Raw genomic sequence first — 19176 nt, forward strand, 5'->3', positions numbered from 1 at the left:
ATGTATATTGAACAGCGAGCTCGTAATAAAGATGTTTATTAGTTACAGACTGTGCTGATTTATATATACTTCAAAACTTGTGATGTATACATGTCGTCATGTCCCATTAGGTACATATTTGTCTATGTATAGTGAGGAATATTATGGTATATTTTGTGCACCTTTTAGTACATAAGAAAACTTTAAAAGTGCAACCACGTAAGGTAATCAACTTTAATGTTGATGGTCTCAAGACTATTCCCGATATGAATTAATATGTGAATTCATAATTCATATTGTACATAACATATAGAAATTGATAACTGAAGATAACAACAGACAATCACCAATTTCTTCTGACACTCTTTCTCAATACATAATTTGCAAAACCATAAACTAAATCACAAAAATTATTTATCAAAATAACTACGCTATGACAAAGAGCACGGTAATTTTCACTCTATCAGTTTTTGTATCAACTTTAAAATAGCCGCTTCCTATCACCTTTAAATTCTTCCCTCCTTTTTTTTTATTTATACTTTATCAATCATACTAAGTTACCAAAATAGACATGAAGGTTTTGTTCAATCTTCAATTTCTTTTCTAAAATTCCCTTTTCTCATATCATTACAATCTCTACCTTTTGCAGCGTCAGCCCATTTAGTACCTGCATTCATACTAATTTTCAAACATCAATGATCTACGCCAATATGCTGCCTTTAAAAGCTCCGCCCCCGGGTGGGCTCGAACCACCAACCTTTCGGTTAACAGCCAAACGCGCTAACCGATTGTGCCACGGAGGCTTGGTGCAATATCTTCAATTCGGAAATATTAAAGAAATTATGTGCATATTGAACAGAAAGTTTGTAATGAATGCTTGCCCTACATAAAGCATAATCATCACATTGAGAACGCAAGTATTCAAACGTCTGCAATTTAGTGTTTTTCTTAATTAATAGTTTACCAGAAAATCCTTCTGTAGTGTATAGCATAAGAAGAGGCAATGAGCTACATTCTACATTATTTACCTGTTTTCCTACGTTTAGATTTCTATTTATCAGGCAAAGAATGGATAAATTCCACTCTCAATGCATGTCACATACAATAGGGAGGATTTAAAGTATCCATTCCTGTTTTCTTTTCTTTTAGTTAGTGTGTTTGTCCACAAACTGTCTAAATATGAAATACTGATAGTTTTCAGTTGAATGAGAATTGGAGAGGGTCTTTAAATGGACAAGGAAAATTCATTGTCTCTAACAAGAAGTATTAAGTATCGATTCATATATGTAACACTTGTAACCCCTTCCCCACAAAAAAAAAAAAAAATCATGAAAATATTTGGTATAAATCCTCATGAATTCTTTGAAAATAGGAAACAAGGAACGTATATCCTTTTTAATTTTCAAATATGTAAATGTAGTTTGGGCAAATATAGAAGTAAATTTGAAATCAAATGAAAAATAAACACAGATAAATAAAAAATATAACATTCAAAATAAATTTTACCACAGAACTGTAATATTGACTCAATTTTACAAAAAAAATCTGTCAATTATTAACAAGAAACTGTATATATAAAGTATTAAGAGTTTTGATTTAATCTTACGGATAAAATTTAAAAGAAAAAAAAATCCGATTCAGGATGATTATGGAGGCAGATGAAGAATAAAACATATTACGTCTGATTAATTACAGATTTCGCAGTGTATATTTGTGATAAAATACGATAAATTAATTTCATGCACCCATGTGAATACCAACGAGATCTATAAAACTGCAGCCACATAAGTAATTTGAAAATCATCTTCACTGGTGATGGCATCCCAAACATTCCTGGCGTTAATTAACTGATCATTTAATTTGGACCTGGCATCCGACGATGTCAGATAATCAATGAAATGACAAAAAAATGACTGAATTCAAACTAGATAATGGTTATTATCTTCAAAATCTCTTTCTGAGTGCAGCCTTTACAAAATCATTAACTGAATCTGTGAAATTAATTCAACCAAAGAAGAGTACAACTTTGCATTGACCCCATTTATCAATTCTTGTCCTCCCTTCAAGATTACTCATTTTCCCCACTTAATCATTACCGTAAAATCACCATGTTTATCCGTCATACCCAAACGTTCCCCATAACCTAAATTACCAATAACAGCAATTTTGATTTCTCTTCCTATTTTTATATGATTTTCGCATAATACAGTTTTTCTTCATCACAATCTTCCCTCAGCCTTCATTTGGGAAATTTAGTCAGGTATGTCGCACCTGTCAAGTTGAGTTCAATGACCATTGATTAACATCAGTATACCGCCATTAAAAGCTTCGCCCCCGGGTGGGCTCGAACCACCAACCTTTCGGTTAACAGCCGAACGCGCTAACCGATTGTGCCACGGAGGCTTGGCACAATATCTTCCATTCAGATATTTTATAGAAATAATATACAAATTGAACAGTGAGATCATAATAATGTAGATTCCTAGTTACAGACTCTTGATTTAAATATACTTCAAAACTTGTATAAATGACATCAATTCAAATTAAGTCGAGATTTTTCTATATATACTCATAAATAGGACGTATATTTTTTGTGCAACCCTATGTACATTAGAGAACTTTGAATCTGCAGCAATAATAGGTAATCTAACAATCGACTTCAGAGGTGATGACCTCAAGAATATTTGTGATGTCAGTTGAAGTATAAATTCATGAATTAAACTGTACATGACATGTATGAATTGATTACTGAAGATTATATGGGACAATCTTTACTTCCTTCTCACTCTCTTTATAAATGCATAATTATTCAAGTAAAGAACTACATTAGCAAAATGAATGATATCTATAACTCTAAGTTACCAAAATAAGCAAGATTATCTCACCCACACTCTTCCTCCTTCATTTTTTTTTTCTCAAATATCCCTTTTTTTTCTACACTGCCATTGTCTCTAACTCATGTTGTATTAGCCCTAATAATATAGCATTTGATGATAATCAAGGTCACTATACCTTATAAACCGACCATCAATTAACCTCATTATGCTGCCTTTAAAAGCTCCGCCCCCGGGTGGGCTCGAACCACCAACCTTTCGGTTAACAGCCGAACGCGCTAACCGATTGTGCCACGGAGGCTTGGCACAATATCTTCCATTCAGATATTTTATGGAAATAATATGAATATTGAACAGCAAGCACGTAATAAAGATGTTTCTTAGTTACAGACTGTGCTGATTTATATATACTTCAAAACTTGTGATGTATACATGTCGTCATGTCCCATTAGGTACATATTTGTCTATGTATAGTGAGGAATATTATGGTATATTTTGTGAACCTTTTAGTATATAAGAAAACTTTAAAAGTGCAACCACGTAAGGTAATCAACTTTAATGTTGATGGTCTCAAGACTATTCCCGATATGAGTTAACATGTGAATTCATGATTCATATTGTACATGACATATAGAAATTGATAACTGAAGTTAACAACAGACAATCACCAATTTCTTCTGACACTCTTTCTCATTGCATAATTCGCAAAACCATAAACTAATTCAGAAAAATTATTTATCAAAATAACTATGCTATGACAAAGAGCACAGTAATTTTCAATCTATCAGTTTTTGTATAAACTTTAAAATAGCTGCTTCCTATCACCTTTAAATTCTTCCCCCCTTTTTTCTATTTATGCTTTCTCAATCATACTAAGTTACCAAAGTGGACATGAAGGTTTTACCAATAATCCAGTTTGTTGTTTCTCCAATTTCTTTTCTTAAATTCCCTTTTCTCATATCATTACATTCTCAACCTTTTGCAGCGTCAGCCCATTTAGTACCTGTATTCATACTAATTTTTAAACATCATTGATCTACGCCATTATGCTGCCTTTAAAAGCTCCGCCCCCGGGTGGGCTCGAACCACCAACCTTTCGGTTAACAGCCGAACGCGCTAACCGATTGTGCCACGGAGGCTTGGTGCAATATCTTCAATTCAGAAATATTAAAGAAATTATGTGCGTATTGAACAGAAAGTTTGTAATGAATGCTTAGCCTACATAAAGCATAATCATCACATTGACAACGCAAGTATTCAAACGTCTGCAATTTATAGTTTTTCTTAATCAATAGCATTTACCAGATAATCCTTCTGTAGTGTATAGCATAAGAGGCAATAAGCGACATTCTACATTATTTATCTGTTTTCCTACGTTTAGTTGTAAATTTCTGAAAGTTCCATGACCCTATACGTCAAATTTTCTATTTATCAGGCAAAGAATGGATAAATTCCACTTTCAATGCATGTCACATACAATAGGGAGGATTTAAAGTATCCATTCCTGTTTTCTTTTCTTTTAGTTAGTGTGTTTGTCCACAAACTATCTAAATATGAAATACTGATAGTTTTCAGTTGAATGAGAATTGGAGAGGGTCTTTAAATGGACAAGGAAAATTCATTGTCTCTAACAAGAAGTATTAAGTATCGATTCATATATGTAACACTTGTAACCCCTCCCCCCAAAAAAAAAAATCATGAAAATATTTGGTATAAATCCTGATGAATTCTTTGAAAATAGGAAACAAGGAACGTATAACCTTTTTAATTATCAAATATGTAAATGTAGTTTAGGCAAATATAGAAGTAAATTTGAAATCAAATGAAAAACAAAAACTGATAAATAAAAAATATAACATTCAAAATAAATTTTACCACAGAACTGTAATATTGACTCAATTTTACAAAAAAAAATCTGTCAATTATTAGAAAAAACTGTATATATACAGTATTAAGAGTTTTAATCTAATCTTACGGATAAAATTTAAATGAAAAAAAAAATCTGATTCAGGATGATTATGGAGCCAGATGAAGAATAAAATATATTACGCCTGATTAATTACAGATTTCGCAGTGTATAATTATGATAAAATATGATAAATTAATTTCATGCACCCATGTGAATACCAACGAGACCTATGAAACTGCAGCCACATAAGTAATTTGAAAATCATCTTCACTGGTGATGGCATCCCAAACATTCCTGGCGTTAATTAATTTGCGAATTGATCATTTAAATTGGACCTAGCATCCGACGATGTCAGATAATCAATGAAGTGACAAAAAATGACTGAAGTCAAAGTAGATAATGGTTATTATCTTCAAAATCTCTTTCTGAGTGCAGTCTTTACAAAATCATCAACTGAATCTGCGAAATTAATTCAACCAAAGAAGAGTACAACTTTGCGTTGACCCCACTTATCAGTTCTTGTCCTCACTTTAAAATTATTCATTTTCTCCACTTAACCATTACCGTAAAAATCACCATGTTTATCCGTCATACCCATAACCTAGATTACCAACAACAGCAATTTTGATTTCTCTTCCTATTTTCATATGATTTTCTCATAATACAGTTTTTCTTCATCACAATCTTCCCTCAGCCTTCATTTGGGAAATTTAGTCAGGTATGTCGCACCTGTCAAGTTGAGTTCAATGACCATCGATTAACATCAGTATACCGCCATTAAAAGCTTCGCCACCGGGTGGGCTCGAACCACCAACCTTTCGGTTAACAGCCGAACGCGCTAACCGATTGTGCCACCGAGGCTTAGCACAATATCTTCCATTCAGATATTTTATAGAAATAATATACAAATTGAACAGTGAGTTCCTAATAATATAGATTCATAGTTACAGACTCTTGATTTAAATATACTTCAAAACTTGTATATATGACATCAATTCAAATTAAGTCGAGATTTTTCTATATATACTGATAAATAGGACGTATATTTTTTGTGCAGCCCTATGTACATTAGAGAACTTTGAATCTGCAGCAATAATAGGTAATCTAACAATCGCCTTCAGAGGTGATGACCTCAAGAATATTTGTGATGTCAGTTGAAGTATAAATTCATGAATTAAACTGTACATGACATGTATGAATTGATTACTGAAGATTATATCGGACAATCATTACTTCCTTCTCACTCTCTTTATAAATGCATAATTACTCAAATAAAGAACTACATTAGCAAAATGATCGATATCTATAACTCTAAGTTACCAAAATAAGCAAGATTATCTCACCCACACTCTTCCTCCTTCATTTTTTTTTCTCAAATATCCCTTTTTCTCTACACTGCCATTGTCTCTAACTCATGTTGTATTAGCCCTAATAATATAGCATTTGATGATAATCAAGGTCACTATACCTTATAAACCTACCATCACTCATCCTCATTATGCTGCCTTTAAAAACTCCGCCCCCGGGTGGGCTCGAACCACCAACCTTTCGGTTAACAGCCGAACGCGCTAACCGATTGTGCCACGGAGGCTTGGCACAATAGCTTCCATTTAGATATTTTATAGAAATAATATAAAAACTGAACAGTGAGTTCCTAATAAAGTTGATTCCTAGTTACAGACTGTTGATTTAAATATATTTCAAATGATGTAATGTATATTTGATATCAAGTCCAATTAAATAAAGATTTTTCTATATATACTGATAAAAAAGACGTATATAGTTTGTGTAACACTATGTACATTAGAGAAATCTGAATCTGCAGCTATAAAACGTAAACTAACAATCACTTTTAGAGGTGATGACCTCAAGAATATTTGTGATGTCAGGTAATGTATAAATTCATTAATTAAACTGTATACTGTATGCATGAATTGATTACTGAAATTTATACCAGACAATCCTCACTTCCTTCTAAATTTACTTCTAAACGTATAACCATTCAAATAAAGAACTACATCACCAAAATGATGAATATCAATAATTCTAAGATACCAAAATAAACAATATGGTCTCACCCACACTCTTCTTCTTACTTCATTCTTATTTCTCATATTCCTCCTTTTATCCTATACATTGACATTCTCTCTCTATCTCATGATATATCAGCCCTCATAATATAAAAACTAAGGATCAAAGTCACTATAGCTTACAAACAGACCATCAATTAACCTCATTATGCTGCCTTTAAAAGCTCCGCCCCCGGGTGGGCTCGAACCACCAACCTTTCGGTTAACAGCCGAACGCGCTAACCGATTGTGCCACGGAGGCTTGGCACAATATCTTCCATTCAGATATTTTATGGAAATAATATGAATAATGAACAGCAAGCTCGTAATAAAGATGTTTCTTAGTTACAGACTGTGCTGATTTATTTATACTTCAAAACTTGTGATGTATACATGTTGCCATGTCCCATTAGGTACATATTTGTATATGTATAGTGAGGAATATTATCGTATATTTTGTGCACCTTTAAGTATATAAGAAAACTTTAAAAGTGCAACCACGTAAGGTAATCAACTTTAATGTTGATGGTCTCAAGACTATTCCCGATATGAGTTAACATGTGAATTCATGATTCATATTGTACATGACATATAGAAATTGATAACTGAAGTTAACAACAGACAATCACCAATTTCTTCTGACACTCTTTCTCATTGCATAATTTGCAAAACCATAAACTAAATCAGAAAAATTATTTATCAAAATAACTATGCTATGACAAAGAGCACAGTAATTTTCAATCTATCAGTTTTTGTATCAACTTTAAAATAGCCGCTTCCTATCACCTTTAAATTCTTCCCTCCTTTTTTTTTATTTATACTTTATCAATCATACTAAGTTACCAAAATAGACATGAAGGTTTTGTTCAATCTTCAATTTCTTTTCTAAAATTCCCTTTTCTCATATCATTACAATCTCTACCTTTTGCAGCGTCAGCCCATTTAGTACCTGTATTCATACTAATTTTTAAACATCATTGATCTACGCCATTATGCTGCCTTTAAAAGCTCCGCCCCCGGGTGGGCTCGAACCACCAACCTTTCGGTTAACAGCCGAACGCGCTAACCGATTGTGCCACGGAGGCTTGGTGCAATATCTTCAATTCAGAAATATTAAAGAAATTATGTGCGTATTGAACAGAAAGTTTGTAATGAATGCTTACCCTACATAAAGCATAATCATCACATTGACAATGCAAGTATTCAAACGTCTGCAATTTATAGTTTTTCTTAATCAATAGCGTTTATCAGATAATCCTTCTGTAGTGAATAGCATAAGAAGAGGCAATAAGCGACATTCTACATCATTTACCTGTTTTCCTACGTTTAGTTGTAAATTTCTGAAAATTCCATGACCCTATACGTCAAATTTTCTATTTATCAGGCAAAGAATGGATAAATTCCACTCTCAATGCATGTCACATACAATAGGGAGGATTTAAAGTATCCATTCCTGTTTTCTTTTTCTTTAGTTAGTGTGTTTGTCCACAAACTATCTAAATATGAATTACTGATAGTTTTCAGTTGAATGAGAATTGGAGAGGGTCTTTAAATGGACAAAGAAAATTCATTGTCTCTACCAAGAAGTATTAAGTATCGATTCATATATGTAACACTTGTAACACCTCCCCCCCCAAAAAAAAAAAAATCATGAAAATATTTGGTATAAATCCTCATGAATTCTTTGAAAATAGGAAACAAGGAACATATATCCTTTTTAATTATCAAATATGTAAATGTAGTTTGAGCAAATATAGAAGTAAATTTGAAAACAAATGAAAAACAAACAGATAAATAAAAAATATAACATTCAAAATATATTTTACCAGAGAACTGTAATATTGACTCAATTTTACAAAAAAATCTGTCAGTTATTAGAAAAAAACTGTATATATAAAGTATTAAGAGTTTTAATTTAATCTTACGGATAAAATTTAAAAGAAAAAAAAAATCCGATTCAGGATTATGGAGCCAGATGAAGAATAATATATATTACGTCTGATTAATTAGATTTCGCAGTGTAAAATTATGAAAAAATACGATAAATTAATTTCATGCACCCATGTGAATACCAACGGGATCTATAAAACAGCAGCCACATAAGTAATTTGAAAATCATCTTCACTGGTGATGGCATCCCAAACATTCCTGGCGTTAATTAATTTGCGAATTGATCATTTAAATTGGACCTGGCATCCGACGATGTCAGAAATCAATGAAATGACAAAAAATGACTGAATTCAAACTAAATAATGGTTATTATCTTCAAAATCTCTTTCTGAGTGCAGCCTTTACAAAATCATTAACTGAATCTGCAAAATTAATTCAACCAAATAAGAGTACAACTTTGCATTGACCCCACTTATCAGTTCTTGTCCTCCCTTTAAAATTATTAATTTTCTCCACTTAACCATTACCGTGAAATCACCATGTTAATCCGTCATACCCATACGTTCCCCATAACCTAAATTACCAACAACAGCAATTTTGTTTTCTCTTCCTATTTTCATGTGATTTTCTCATAATACAGTTTTTCTTCATCACAATCTTCCCTCAGCCTTCAATTGGGAAATTGAGTCAGATATGTCGCACCTGTCAAGTTGAGTTCAATGACTATCGATTAACATCAGTATACCGCCATTAAAAGCTTCGCCCCCGGGTGGGCTCGAACCACCAACCTTTCGGTTAACAGCCGAACGCGCTAACCGATTGTGCCACGGAGGCTTAGCACAATATCTTCCATTCAGATATTTTATAGAAATAATATACAAATTGAACAGTGAGTTCCTAATAATGTAGATTCATAGTTACAGACTCTTGATTTAAATATACTTCAAAACTTGTATATATGACATCAATTCAAATTATGTCGAGATTTTTCTATATATACTGATAAAAAGGACGTATATTTTATGTGCAACCCTATGTACATTAGAGAACTTTGAATTTGGAGTAATAATAGGTAATCTAACAATCGCCTTCAGAAGTGATGACCTCAAGAATATTTGTGATGTCAGTTGAAGTATAAATTCATGAATTAAACTGCATATGACATGTATGAATTGATTACTGAAGATTATATCGGACAATCCTTACTTCCTTCTCACTCTCTTTATAAATGCATAATTACTCAAGTAAAGAACTACATTAGCAAAATGATCGATATCTATAACTCCAAGTTACCAAAATAAGCAAGATTATATCACCCACACTCTTCCTCCTTCATTTTTTTTCCTCAAATATCCCTTTTTTTCTACACTGCCATTGTCTCTAACTCATGTTGTATTAGCCCTAATAATATAGCATTTGACGATAATCAAGGTCACTATACCTTATAAACCGACCATCAATTAACCTCATTATGCTGCCTTTAAAAGCTCCGCCCCCGGGTGGGCTCGAACCACCAACCTTTAGGTTAACAGCCGAACGCGCTAACCGATTGTGCCACGGAGGAGTGGCACAATATCTTCCATTCAGATATTTTATGGAAATAATATGTATATTGAACAGCGAGCTCGTAATAAAGATGTTTATTAGTTACAGACTGTGCTGATTTATATATACTTCAAAACTTGTGATGTATACATGTCGTCATGTCCCATTAGGTACATATTTGTCTATGTATAGTGAGGAATATTATGGTATATTTTGTGCACCTTTTAGTATATAAGAAAACTTTAAAAGTGCAACCACGTAAGGTAATCAACTTTAATGTTGATGGTCTCAAGACTATTCCCGATATGAGTTAATATGTGAATTCATAATTCATATAGTACATGACATATAGAAATTGATAACTGAAGTTAACAACAGACAATCGCCAATTTCTTCTGACACTATTTCTCAATGCATAATTTGCAAAACCATAAACTAAATCAAAAAAATTATTTATCAAAATAACTACCCTATGACAAAGAGCACGGTAATTTTCACTCTATCAGTTTTTGTATCAACTTTAAAATAGCCGCTTCCTATCACCTTTAAATTCTTCCCTCCATTTTTTTATTTATGCTTTATCAATCATACTAAGTTACCAAAATAGACATGAAGGTTTTGTTCAATCTTCAATTTCTTTTCTAAAATTCCCTTTTCTCATATCATTACAATCTCTACCTTTTGCAGCGTCAGCCCATTTAGTACCTGCATTCATACTAATTTTCAAACATCATTGATCTACGCCAATATGCTGCCTTTAAAAGCTCCGCCCCCGGGTGGGCTCGAACCACCAACCTTTCGGTTAACAGCCGAACGCGCTAACCGATTGTGCCACGGAGGCTTGGTGCAATATCTTCAATTCAGAAATATCAAAGAAATTATGTGCGTATTGAACAGAAAATTTGTAATGAATGCTTACCCAACATAAAGCATAATCATCACACTGACAATGCAAGTATTCAAACGTTTGCAATTTATAGTTTGTCTTAATCAATAGCGTTTACCAGATAATCCTTCTATAGTGTATAGCATAAGAAGAGGCAATGAGCTACATTCAACATTATTTACCTGTTTTGCTACGTTTAGTTGTAAATTTCTGAAAGTTCCATGACGCTATACGTCAAATTTTCTATTTATCAGGCAAAGAATGGATAAATTCCACTCTCAATGCATGTCACATTCAATAGGGAGGATTTAAAGTATCCATTCCTGTTTTCTTTTCTTTTAGTTAGTGTGTTTGTCCACAAACTATCTAAATATGAATTACTGATAGTTTTCAGTTGAATGAGAATTGGAGAGGGTCTTTAAATGGACAAAGAAAATTCATTGTCTCTACCAAGAAGTATTAAGTATCGATTCATATATGTAACACTTGTAACACCTCCCCCCCCCCCAAAAAAAAAAAAATCATGAAAATATTTGGTATAAATTCTGATGAATTCTTTGAAAATAGGAAACAAGGAACGTATATTCTTTTTAATTATCAAATATGTAAATGTAGTTTGAGCAAATATAGAAGTATATTTGAAATCAAATGAAAAACGAACACAGATAAATAAAAAATATAACATTCAAAATAAATTTTACCACAGAACTGTAATATTGACTCAATTTTACATAAAAAAATCTTTCAATTATTAACAAGAAACTGTATATATAAAGTATTAAGAGTTTTAATTTGATCTTACAGATAAAATTTATAAGAAAAAAAAATCCGATTCAGGATGATTATGGAGCCAGATGAAGAATAAAATACATTACGTCTGATTAATTACAGATTTCGCAGTGTATGATTATGATAAAATACGATAAATTAATTTCATGCACCCATGTGAATACCAACGAGATCTATAAAACTGCAGCCACATAAAGTAATTTGAAAATCATCTTCATTGGTGATGGCATCCCAAATATTCCTGGCTTTAATCATTTTGCGAATTGATCATTTAAATTGGCCCTGGCATCTGACAATGTCAGATAATCAATGAAATGACAAAAAATGACTGAATTCAAACTAGATAATGGTTATTATCTTCAAAATCTGTTTCTGAGTGCAGCCTTTACAAAATCATTAACTGAATCAGCGAAATTAATTCAACAAAAGAAGAATACAACTTTGTGTTGACCCCACTTATCAGTTCTTGTCCTCACATTAAAATGATTCATTTTCTCCACTTAACCATTACCGTAAAAATCACCATGTTTATCCGTCATACCCATACGTTCCCCATAACCTAAATTACCAACAACAGCAATTTTGATTTCTCTCTCTATTTTCATATGATTTTCTCATAATAGAGTTTTTCTTCATCAATATCTTCCCTCAGCCTTCATTCAGGAAATTTAGTCAGGTATGTCGCACCTGTTAAGTTGAGTTCAATGACCATTGATTAACATCAGTATACCGCCATTAAAAGCTTCGCCCCCGGGTGGGCTCGAACCACCAACCTTTCGGTTAACAGCCGAACGCGCTAACCGATTGTGCCACGGAGGCTTGGCACCATATCTTCCATTCAGATAATTTATAGAAATAATATACAAATTGAACAGTGAGTTCCTAATAATGTAGATTCCTGGCTACAGACTCTTGATTTAAATATACTTCAAAATTTGTATTTATGACATCGATTCAAATTAAGTCGAGATTTTTCTATATATACTGATAAATAGGACGTATATTTTTTGAGCAGCCCTATGTGCATTAGAGAACTTTGAATCTGCAGCAATAATAGGTAATCTAACAATCGCCTTCAGAGGTGATGACCTCAAGAATATTTGTGATGTCAGTTGAAGTATAAATTCATGAATTAAACTGTACATGACATGTATGAATTGATTACTGAAGATCATACCGGACAATCCTTACTTCCTTCTCACTCTCTTTATCTCTTTATAAATGCATAATTACTCAAATAAAGAACTACATTAGCAAAAGGATTGATATCTATAACTCTAAGTTACCAAAATAAGCAAGATTATCTCAATCACACTCTTCCTCCTTCATTTTTTTTCTCAAATATCCCTTTTTTTCTACACTGCCATTGTCTCTAACTCATGTTGTATTAGCCCTAATAATATAGCATTTGATGATAATCAAGGTCACTATACCTTATAAACCGACCATCAATTAACCTCATTATGCTGCCTTTAAAAGCTCCGCCCCCGGGTGGGCTCGAACCACCAACCTTTAGGTTAACAGCCGAACGCGCTAACCGATTGTGCCACGGAGGCTTGGCACTATATCTTCCATTCAGATATTTTATGGAAATAATATGAATATTGAACAGCGAGCTCGTAATAAAGATGTTTCTTAGTTACAGACTGTGCTGATTTACCGTATATATACTTCAAAACTTGTGATGTATACATGTCGTCATGTCCCATAAGGTACATATTTGTCTATGTATAGTGAGGAATATTATGGTATATTTTGTGCATCTTTTAGTATATGAGAAAACTTTAAAAGTGCAACCACGTAAGGTAATCAACTTTAATGTTGATGGTCTCAAGACTATTCCCGATATGAGTTAATATGTGAATTCATGATTCATATAGTACATGACATATAGAAATTGATAACTGAAGTTAACAACAGACAATCGCCAATTTCTTCTGACACTATTTCTCAATGCATAATTTGCAAAACCATAAACTAAATCAAAAAAATTATTTATCAAAATAACTACGCTATGACAAAGAGCACGGTAATTTTCACTCTATCAGTTTTTGTATCAACTTTAAAATAGCCGCTTCCTATCACCTTTAAATTCTTCCCTCCATTTTTTTATTTATGCTTTATCAATCATACTAAGTTACCAAAATAGACATGAAGGTTTTACCAATAATCCAGTTTGTTCTTTCTTCAATTTCTTTTCTTAAATTCCCTTTTCTCATATCATTACATTCTCTACCTTTTGCAGCGTCAGCCCATATAGTACCTGTAATCATACTGATTTTTAAACATCATTGATCTACGCCATTATGCTGCCTTTAAAAGCTCCGCCCCCGGGTGGGCTCGAACCACCAACCTTTCGGTTAACAGCCGAACGCGCTAACCGATTGTGCCACGGAGGCTTGGTGCAATATCTTCAATTCAGAAATATTAAAGAAATTATGTGCGTATTGAACAGAAAGTTTGTAATGAATGCTTACCCTACATAAAGCATAATCATCACATTGACAATGCAAGTATTCAAACGTCTGCAATTTATAGTTTTTCTTAATCAATAGCGTTTATCAGATAATCCTTCTGTAGTGAATAGCATAAGAATAGGCAATGAGCTACATTCTACATCATTTACCTGTTTTCCTACGTTTTGTTGTAAATTTCTGAAAGTTCCATGACCCTATACGTCAAATTTTCTCTTTATAAGGCAAAGAATGGATAAATTCCACTCGCAATGCATGTCACATACAATTTAAAGTATCCATTCCTGTTTTCTTTTCTTTTAGTTAGTGTGTTTGTCCACAAACTATCTAAATATGAATTACTGATAGTTTTCAGTTGAATGAGAATTGGAGAGGGTCTTTAAATGGACAAGGAAAATTCATTGTCTCTAACAAGAAGTATTAAGTATCGATTCATATATGTAACACTTGTAACCCCTCCCCCCCCAAAAAAAAAAATCATGAAAATATTTGGTATAAATCCTGATGAATTCTTTGAAAATAGGAAACAAGGAACGTATATCCTTTTTAATTATCAAATATGTAAATGTAGTTTGGGCAAATATAGAAGTAAATTTGAAATCAAATGAAAAACAAACACAGATAAATAAAAAATATAACATTCAAAATAAATTTTACCACAGAACTGTAATATTGACTCAAATTTACAAAAAAATCTGTCAATTATTAACAAGAAACTATATATAAAGTATTGAGTTTTAATTTAATCTTATGGATAAAATTTTAAAGAAAAAAATCGATTCAGGATGATTATGGAGCCAAATGAAGAATAAAATATATTACGTCTGATTAATTACAGATTTCGCAGTGTATAATCATGACAAAATACGATAAATTAATTTCATGCACCCATGTGAATACCAACGGGATCTATAAAACTGCAGCCACATAAAGTAATTTGAAAATCATCTTCACTGGTGATGGCATCCCAAACATTCCTGGCGTTAATTAATTTGCGAATTGATCATTTAATTTGGACCTGGCATCCGACGATGTCAGATAATCGATGAAATGACAAAAAATGACTAAATTCAAACTAGATAATGGTTATTATCTTCAAAATCTGTTTCAGAGTGCAGCCTTTACAAAATCATTAACTGAATCTGCGAAATTAAGTCAACAAAAGAAGAGTACAACTTTGCGTTGACCCCACTTATCAGTTCTTGTCCTCCCTTTAAAATTACTAATTTTCTCCACATAACCATTCCCGTTAAATCACCATGTTAATCCGTCATACCCATACGTTTCCCATAACCTAAATTACCAACAACAGCAATTTTGATTTCTCTTCCTATTTTCGTATAATTTTCTCATAATACAGTTTTTCTTCATCACAATCTTCGCTCAGCCTTCATTTGGGAAATTTAGTCAAGTATGTCGCACCTGTCAAGTTGAGTTCAATGACCATTGATTAACATCTATATACCGCCATTAAAAGCTTCGCCCCCGGGTGGGCTCGAACCACCAACCTTTCGGTTAACAGCCGAACGCGCTAACCAATTGTGCCACGGAGGCATGAGAAAATGATGTCCATCTCTGGATTTTATCGAACATCTGCGCGCATCGTACAGCAAATTCTTAATGCACTTTTCCTCATGAGGATGCAAGATCCTATTATGGACAATATATAGCCAATTCAGAACAATAACTTTTGACTTTTTAATTGCTATATTTCTTGTTATCTTCGTTACTCAGATGACCATTCGGCAGTATCATAAGGCGAGGATGCAATGCTATTCTTTCTATTGCATATATAAACAATCTCTGCTCTGCGTTTATACTTATCTTACACTTATTGTATTTTCTCAATTCCGACTCTTCATCCTTCACTCTAATGTCATCACTAAATCTAATGCAATATAGGTGGCAGTATTCATTGCCAGAGAGGAATGGTCAATGGCACGCAGATCATACATCATGCAAGGATGCCTTCCTTCATTTTTGCTACTAATCATCTCTTATTATACACGTTTATATTCTTTGATGATTTTTTCTTACTGAAAATTTCTTATCTTCCCCATACTAAAGATAGCTAACAAAGCCACGACAGATCATAGGTCAAGAACAGTTACTCTGTTAACCTCTCACCAAGCCTTTAATGGCACCATTAACGTGAAATACTGCAAGGGAATGGATAGTGTGTCCACAAGATTATTGTTCCTCCTCCTGAATTAATAATTATTAATAAATATACCGTTAAGAACACACGTTACTTACATAAAATATCTGAGAAGATATGATTAAGCCAAGCCTCCATGGAACAATCGTTAACCAAAAGATTTTAAGGGTGTGATGATGAGACTAATGATCAGTTGATAAGTTGTTCACTAGAGGCACATGTGAAGCTTATATAAGACTTGATAACTCTGAGCCAAAAGGACAGTGGCTCAGAACTTAGAATGCGTTCAATCCCAAACTAAATATATATATATATATAAATATATATATATACATATATATATATATATATATATATATATATATATATATATAAATATATATATATATACATATATATATATATATATATATATATATATATATATAAATATATATATATATATACATATATATATATATATATATATATATATATATATATATATATATATATATATACACACACACACACATATATATATATATATATATATATATATATATATATATATATATATATATATATATATATATATACACTTATTCGAACACATAAGAAAACTTCGGAACTGTACCCATATAAGGTAATCTGACAATTACTCTCACTGGTGATGATCTACAAAAGAAAGGCACAATTGGCTTCATGAGTTTTGTCACACATCACAGCACTCTCTCTACATCTGACAACTCCACACTGTAGCAGGTGATATATGTGCGTCAAAAGCAAAGTCGTGAATGCACTGACCATTATTCTATAGGTGATGTATACTAAAACATATCATATTTATGAGAGCAAAAGTCTCCTTTGTATCATGTTCATACATTGTTTAATTGCTAGATGGCTCCTTAGCTTGCTGTAATTTGTATCAAAATGCATGATGCTAGCTAATAATTAATTCATTATTTGAATTTATGCAGGACTTTTATAATTTTCTACTGATCCCCTCTTAATGACTGCACCAATGCCAAAATGGATAAAATCACTGCATATTGCAAAACACCATAGAAAGCTCTAGTAAGACTTTTCTGTATAGATTTCTACTAAGTTGATATCATAAGATCCTAAATTGTCAATCCTGCTATAACCTCAGCCTTTAGCACACCTGAAATGACTATTTAACGCTAACTAATTCCTCAACCAACAATTCGATTCATCATGACACTATTAAAAGCTCCGCCCCCGGGTGGGCTCGAACCACCAACCTTTCGGTTAACAGCCGAACGCGCTAACCGATTGTGCCACGGAGGCTTCAAGAAGCAGTCTCAACTCAGATATTTTATTGAAAAAAGCGTATGCATTTAAAAGTGAATCTATTGATTAATGTGTACCCAGGGAGTCGGGAAGAAGTACAGTCATATTGCAATATTTCATTTTATGTTATTCTTTTTACTGTTTATCAAATGCTTTTTTTTCCTTATTGGCCTAATATTCGTTGATCAGATTGTAATTTTTTCCATGTTGCCCAAACATCCAAAGACATTTCTGGCAGAATAAAATGGCTAAGGGTAGAAGAGACTCTTGAGCTATAGTAAGCAGCTCTTCTAGAAGGACACTACAAAATCAAACAATTGTTCTCTAGTCTTGGGTAGTGTCATAACCTCTGTACCATGGTCTTCCACTGTCTTGGGATAGAGTTCTCTTGCTTGAGGGCACAATTGGGTACTCTATTCTATCTAATTTTTCTTCCTCTTATTTTGTTGAAAATTTTATAGTTTATATAGGAAATATTTATTTTAATGAAGTTACTATTCTTCAAATATTATTTTTCCATGTTTCCTTTCCTCACTGGAAATAATAAAAGATGGACAATAAGAATAACATAATGGGTCCCTAGAGTTCGTAAAGGAAGCAGGGAAAGAGAAGAGGAGACGATGGACTGATGAACTAAGAAAACTTGCAGGTATAAACTGGTAAAGAAAGACAATAAACAGATGCAAGAGGAAGGACATGTCTGAAGCATTTGTCCAGCAGTGGACTAGTTATGGCTGATGCTCATGATGATGATTCATCTGTCACTTATAGCTACCTGAAATGACCAATCAATGTCATCTAATTCTTCAATTAACAACCAGCCTCATCAGGCCAACTCTAAAAGCTACCGCCCCCGGGTGGGCTCGAACCACCAACCTTTCGGTTAACAGCCGAACGCGCTAACCAATTGTGCCACGGAGGCTTGACTCCATGGAGTCCACTCAGATATTTCATCGGAATAGCGTGTGCATTTAACAGTAAATCTGTTAATAAATTCGTACTCGGTGAGTAAGGGCGAGGTACAATCATCTTTTGGTTTGGATACAATATACAAATTAGTACCATTGCAATATTTTATTTTATGAATCATACAAAGAGGAAAGAATGAAATGGTTTCCACTTGCAATTAACTGTTTGCCTTTTGTTGACATGCGGATATATATATATATATATATATATATATATATATATATATATATATATATATATATATATATATATGAATACTTGGGATATCAGAGGTTAGTGACAAACATATATATATACATATACATAAATATATATATATATATATATATATATATATATATATATATATATATATATATATATATATATAGTATGTATGTA

At 32.7% G+C, this 19176-nt stretch overlaps 1 protein-coding gene and 15 non-coding genes across 16 annotated transcripts in view; all 16 read right to left on the reverse strand.

Moving 5' to 3' along the window:
* The window catches only part of LOC137620639 (centromere protein F-like), a 265316-nt gene that overhangs the window by 167023 nt on the left and 79117 nt on the right, over window positions 1–19176 (reverse strand). The gene's annotated exons all lie outside the window — the stretch shown is intronic.
* On the reverse strand, window positions 709–782 carry TRNAN-GUU (transfer RNA asparagine (anticodon GUU)). Its single transcript has one exon. It is a non-coding gene; the product is annotated as a tRNA-Asn (tRNA).
* TRNAN-GUU (transfer RNA asparagine (anticodon GUU)) lies at window positions 2309–2382 on the reverse strand. The gene has a single exon. It is a non-coding gene; the product is annotated as a tRNA-Asn (tRNA).
* Window positions 3041–3114, reverse strand: TRNAN-GUU (transfer RNA asparagine (anticodon GUU)). Its single transcript has one exon. It is a non-coding gene; the product is annotated as a tRNA-Asn (tRNA).
* TRNAN-GUU (transfer RNA asparagine (anticodon GUU)) lies at window positions 3879–3952 on the reverse strand. The gene has a single exon. It is a non-coding gene; the product is annotated as a tRNA-Asn (tRNA).
* On the reverse strand, window positions 6240–6313 carry TRNAN-GUU (transfer RNA asparagine (anticodon GUU)). Its single transcript has one exon. It is a non-coding gene; the product is annotated as a tRNA-Asn (tRNA).
* Window positions 6980–7053, reverse strand: TRNAN-GUU (transfer RNA asparagine (anticodon GUU)). Its single transcript has one exon. It is a non-coding gene; the product is annotated as a tRNA-Asn (tRNA).
* On the reverse strand, window positions 7803–7876 carry TRNAN-GUU (transfer RNA asparagine (anticodon GUU)). The gene has a single exon. It is a non-coding gene; the product is annotated as a tRNA-Asn (tRNA).
* On the reverse strand, window positions 9442–9515 carry TRNAN-GUU (transfer RNA asparagine (anticodon GUU)). The gene has a single exon. It is a non-coding gene; the product is annotated as a tRNA-Asn (tRNA).
* On the reverse strand, window positions 10994–11067 carry TRNAN-GUU (transfer RNA asparagine (anticodon GUU)). The gene has a single exon. It is a non-coding gene; the product is annotated as a tRNA-Asn (tRNA).
* Window positions 12647–12720, reverse strand: TRNAN-GUU (transfer RNA asparagine (anticodon GUU)). The gene has a single exon. It is a non-coding gene; the product is annotated as a tRNA-Asn (tRNA).
* On the reverse strand, window positions 13384–13457 carry TRNAN-GUU (transfer RNA asparagine (anticodon GUU)). Its single transcript has one exon. It is a non-coding gene; the product is annotated as a tRNA-Asn (tRNA).
* Window positions 14227–14300, reverse strand: TRNAN-GUU (transfer RNA asparagine (anticodon GUU)). Its single transcript has one exon. It is a non-coding gene; the product is annotated as a tRNA-Asn (tRNA).
* Window positions 15856–15929, reverse strand: TRNAN-GUU (transfer RNA asparagine (anticodon GUU)). Its single transcript has one exon. It is a non-coding gene; the product is annotated as a tRNA-Asn (tRNA).
* On the reverse strand, window positions 17750–17823 carry TRNAN-GUU (transfer RNA asparagine (anticodon GUU)). The gene has a single exon. It is a non-coding gene; the product is annotated as a tRNA-Asn (tRNA).
* Window positions 18675–18748, reverse strand: TRNAN-GUU (transfer RNA asparagine (anticodon GUU)). The gene has a single exon. It is a non-coding gene; the product is annotated as a tRNA-Asn (tRNA).

The sequence above is a fragment of the Palaemon carinicauda genome, chromosome 27 (assembly GCF_036898095.1).
Source record: "Palaemon carinicauda isolate YSFRI2023 chromosome 27, ASM3689809v2, whole genome shotgun sequence".
Classification (NCBI taxonomy): domain Eukaryota; kingdom Metazoa; phylum Arthropoda; class Malacostraca; order Decapoda; family Palaemonidae; genus Palaemon; species Palaemon carinicauda.